The following is a 5,623-nucleotide window of genomic DNA, read 5'->3' as shown; positions in this document are numbered from 1 at the left end:
CGATCATCGTTGAGCCATGGACAATCATCATTACTAATAATTAATTAATTAGATTAAACCATTTAAAAAGTGACACAATTTTGAAATGTTACATGTCTTGGAGAAGGGTCGTAACTTCTCCGAGGCAGTAAGCCTTTCGAGGCTGTAAGTTCTCCGAGGGTGCAAGTTCTCCGAGGGTGCAAGTTCTCCCAGGGTGCAAGTCCTCCCAGGGTGCAAATCCTCCCAGGGTGCAAATCCTCCGCGGGTGCAAGTCCTCCGAAGGTGCAAGTCCTCCGAGGGTGTCAGTCCTCCGAGGGTGCAAGTCCTCCGAGGGTGCAAGTCCTCCGAGGGTGCAAGTCCTCCGAAGTTGTAAGCCCTTCGAGGCTGCAAGCTCCACCTTTGTTTACCTGTGTGTGTGTGTGTGTGTGTGTGTGTGTGTGTGTGTGTGTGTGTGTGTGTGTGTGTGTGTGTGTGTGTGTGTGTGTGTGTGTGTGTGTGTGTGTGTGTGTGTGTGTGTGTGTGTGTGTGTGTGTGTGTGTGTGTGTGAAATCACCGAGAGGTGTCATCCCCCCCCCCAAAAAAAAAAAAAAAAAGTTTAATTGACACTCCAAGGATAAACCAAAGGTGGGAGAACAACAGTTTTCAGGTTTTCAAAGAAATGAAGGAGAAATAGGTAAAAGCTTATATATAGATAGAGAAGTTAGATAAAGTAATGCATTAAGAAATCTCGAAGTAAATGAATTATTGGAAGAAATCATATATTTAAAATTGGACTACTGAGCTGTACTTAGGAAATTTATTACTTTGCGTAAGAGTAACGAACAAACGATTAGAAAATTAAGTGACCTAATTAAAGAGCGAAATCGATATCCTCAAAAGAGAAAACGAAAGAATGAAAAATGAGGGCAAAAATAAAAACGAAGAACTGAAAAAGGAGGTCAAAGAGCAATTAAAGAAACAGACCTTATTGAAATAAAAAATCAATGGAAACAAGAACAGGAAAATGAAAAATATATTTTAGAGAAATAGTACAAAAGCAGATGGAGGAAAATACAAAGGAAACAGTTATGAAAGTAATTAATGAAAAGGAAAATTGGGTGAGAGATACAGTTGATAAAGGTAAGTGCATTGTGGTCCATGGCATCTAGGAAAAACATGATATATATAGATAACAGAGAGAAAAGGAGGAAAAGGAAATAGCTAAGGAAAATTTGAAAGAAATATAGGATGAAGGGCAAAAGTTTGACAAAGAAATTGACGAAATTTGAAAATAAAACTAAGAACTCAAATGATAGCCGAGGAGGTATTATCGAAAGCGGTTAAATTAGCAAACAGCGAGACATTCAAACATATATGGAGATAAAAAAGGAAATGAGTGATGAGGAAAAAGAGAAAGACAAGGCTCTCAGAATTGAAGCCAATGATAGAAATGAGAAAAGAACAGAGACGGAAAAAACGTGTGTTTTTTTTTTTTGTTTTTTTTTTAGAGAGAGAGAGAGAGAGAGAGAGAGAGAGAGAGAGAGAGAGAGAGAGAGAGAGAGAGAGAGAGACAGAGAGAGAGAGAGAGAGACTACTGGACTTGAGACTGAAAAAAATTGTACATAAGAAAAATGGCAAATTAAAAAAAAAAAGAGAAGAAAATATGAAACTAAAAGTGGCATAAATCTGACATTATGGGAATTGTGGAGACAAAACTGAAAGGACCTCTATCAACAAGTATAGTGAGATAAGGTCTATACAACCACTGGGTGAAAAATAGAACAGGCAAGCAGAGTGACAAAGATAAATGGAGGCAAAGGTAATGTGGAATTAATTATAATTAAAATTGTAAAAAAAAATATGAAAAGCAGAAAATTTGTAGCAGTGTATGTACCACCAAAAACACAGGCTTGGTCTGATAGCGATCATTCTAAATTACTGGAAGACACAATGAATGTGCTAAATGAGTTACTGAAAGAGGGTGGTAACACAGTAATTATGGGCGATTTTAATGCAGAGGATATAATCTGGGAAGAAATGATAGTAAAAGGGGGAGAAGAACTTTGGAGCAACATTCTGCTGGATATAACCATCGAATACACCTTAACACAATGGGTTAAGGAAAATACTAGATATAGAAACTGAGGAACCGTCGTAACTAGACTTCTGAACCAGATATCGTGAACAAAATGGAGTATAAAACACCGATTGGAAAGAGTGACCATAAACTAATAGAGTTTGAATTAAAAGAACAAAACAATGTAGGAAGGAATGATAAACACAGAGAAGGAAGATTAATGTACAACAAAACGGATTTTGTAAAAATAAGAACATTTTTTCCAAAACACAAACTGGGATAAATTATCCAAAGAGGAAACAAAGATGGAAGACAAATGGAATATATTCAAAGAAAAGTACAAGGAAGGAATTAATAAATATGTACCAAAAAAGAAGCAAAAAGATATTTATATAAAGTGTTGGTATAACAAGAGGTGCAGTGAGGCTAAAGACAGAAGAGACAAAGCCTGGAAAAGATGGAAAAGAAAAAAATGACAAACATATATAAAACTTAGGAACGAATATGTGAATATACGCAGGAAAGAAAAAAGAAATTATGTAAAATATATTATAGACAAATGTAAGGATAAACACGAAATTGTAAAACCGCGTGAAGGAGATAAAGAATATATAGACGACACAGAAATGGCAGAAGTTATGATCAGACATTTCAGGTCTGTGTAACCATTACTAACCATCACCTACCACGCACGTGATCCACATGCATGCCACAGAGCACTCGCATTCAGCGAGACTCTCCTCTTGCTGACCTTGCTTTCCCAGAACAACCATCTTACCACAAAAAAACTAACGCAGCAGAATTCAGACAAACAAGATATTGTTACACGAACATACCAAATGTCACCAGACAAACCCATTAAACCCCCTTTATTATAACTGCCCCTACTATATTACCCATAAGCTTATATATATACTAGCCAATTACCCAAGCGTTGCTGCGAGTTCGTGAATAACCCCTATCCTAACCATACCATACCTAACTTTAACCCTTAACCCTAACCAAAATATTTCTAAATGAAATATAGTTTTAAACAGATGTGCGCCCCCCTAACTGAAGGTTGGGAAACCCTAGTTTGAAAATACATGCATACACAAACACAAATATCATGTGCACATTCTTTTGCGTGCGTGTGTGAGTGTGTGTGTGGATTGACAATAAATGCTTACAGCTAAAAGGTGAAGAAATGTATCTACTTTATTTATCTTCAGAATATATATGCTTATAGGGGTTTATTTGGAAAAACCTAGGAAGAGTTTGTAAGTAATAAGTTAGTTCATAAAGGTTTATTGTATAAAATGTACAGATATACATACATTGATATACAATGCGGGCAACAGCCCGCCAGTGGGGGAGTTGTTGTGCCCTAGTGGATGGAAGGTGAGGGCGTAGGGAGGTCAGCGAGGGGGGGGGGCGCCGCCCTGAGCACCCCAAGCATCACGTCCATGGGCGTGTAGCGGACAAGGAGGGCAGCTCTCGTTGCCCGACTGCTGAGGAGGCTGCCTTCTGTAAGGTGGGTGGGGGTCTGCGGCGCTGGTCGGAGGGCCTCCGTGGCCGGGCAGGATAGTAGGTAGTGCTGTAAGTAATAAATTTCCTCCGCAGTAAAATTAAATGGAAATAAGCAATATTTCAACATTTGGTAAAATTATACAATCATTTTACATTTGCATAATTTTTTCTTACAAAAGCTATCATGGTTTGTGGCAACATTAATTTCACAAATATAAATTATATTTATGAACAAATACAATAGTTTGTTTAATTATATTGATTCTGATGTTACAAAAATAATAACTTAAGGGGACGCTACAGTAGTGGCGTGTTCCCTCACCATAAACCACCTAACTTTAACCCTTAACCCTAACCAAAATATTTTTTTAATTAAATATAGCTTTAAAAACTCCCCCATCCAGATGTGCGCCCCCCTCCCGAAGTTGGGAAACCCTAGTTTGAAAGTACATGTATACACAAACACAAATATCATGTGTACACATTCTTCTGTGTCCGTGTGTATGTGCATGTGTGTGTGTGTGGATTGACAATAAATGTCTACAGCTGAAAGGTGAAGAAATGTATCTAGTTTATCTTCAGAATATATATAGCTATAGGGGTTTATTTGCAAAAACGTAGGAGTTTGTGATTGAACTATTTCCGCTCTCACAAAAATTAAATGAAAATAACCAATATTTCAACTTTTGGTAAAATTATACAATAATTTTCTATAAATATGCTTTCTTCTTACAAAAGCTATCATGGTTTGTGGCAACATTAATTTGACAAATGTGAAAAACATTTATGGATACATACAATGGTTTGTTTAATCATATCAATTCTTAAGTCACAAAAAATACTACGCGACTTCAGGGGATACTACATAAACCTCCTAACTTTAACCCTTAACCCTAATCATATATATTTTCAGAATATATATGGTTATGGGGGTCTATCTTTAAAACCCTAGGAGTTCGTGCACAAACAAACAAATAAATCAGACAGACAGACAGAGGCTACTACTTTATAATATATATATATATATATTTTTTTTATATATATATACATATATATATATATATATATGTATATATATATATATATAATATATAATATCTAACAATACCCACCAATCATACGACTAACCCCCATGTATAGAGCTGACTCCAATGCATAGAATAGCCAGACTAACACCTTTTCTTACGACAACCCACTAACCCCCTATATTAACCGACGATAACGTAATCAAGAGGAGAGCTGGGCAGGTCAAGAGCCTGCCAGCCAGAACCTGGCTAGGTCGAGAGCCTGCCAGCCGCAGGTGTGCCCGAGGTCAAGGCCCGGCACTTACTGTATTTTGCCCAAAGGCCCCATATATAGTTTGTTAATATCAAACCAGATCACTTTGTAATAAGATAGAAGAAACCCCGGTTTTGGAGCTTATCTTGCCCGCATTAACTCCACCTTATGTAACCTACAACAATCACCAACCGGAGTTACGGTCTGTTTTTACAGTTGAGAGCTCATAAATTTGGGAAGATGGACAACAAGAAAGACCCCCTAAAATGAAAGAATTAAAGGTAACACAGAAAGAAAAAAGGGACCAAACAAAAAACCTAGATGTTAGGAAATCGCATGGACCGGATGGAATTGCAAATTGGATACTGAAAGAGTGTATAGACGAACTGACGGACAAATTATACAAGATAATAGACTTTTCACTCAAAGAAGGAAAGGTACCGCAAGATTGGGAAGATGCAAATATAGTACCAATATATAAAGGAGGAAACAAAGAAGATCCTACAAACTTCAGACCAGTATCCCTTACAAGCACAGTAGCAAAAATATGCGAAGAAGTTATCAGAAGCAAAGGGATCAAACACCTGGAAGAAAATATAATAGTAAACCCTAAACAATTTGGCTTTAGAAGTGGAAGATCGTGTAACACAACTTAATATGCTTTTACTTGAGATATATTGAGATCATACAATAAAGAGATGGCTGGGCAGATTGCGCCTTCTTGGATTTGCAGAAGGCTTTTGACAAAGTACCACATAAAAATTAACAAGAAAAATTGAAATAATAGGAGGAATACAAGGT

This window comes from Oratosquilla oratoria, chromosome 38 (genome assembly GCF_046742065.1).
Source record: "Oratosquilla oratoria isolate Oo_2021 chromosome 38, ASM4674206v1, whole genome shotgun sequence".
NCBI lineage: Eukaryota > Metazoa > Arthropoda > Malacostraca > Stomatopoda > Squillidae > Oratosquilla > Oratosquilla oratoria.
Note: the sequence above shows the minus strand (reverse complement) of the source record.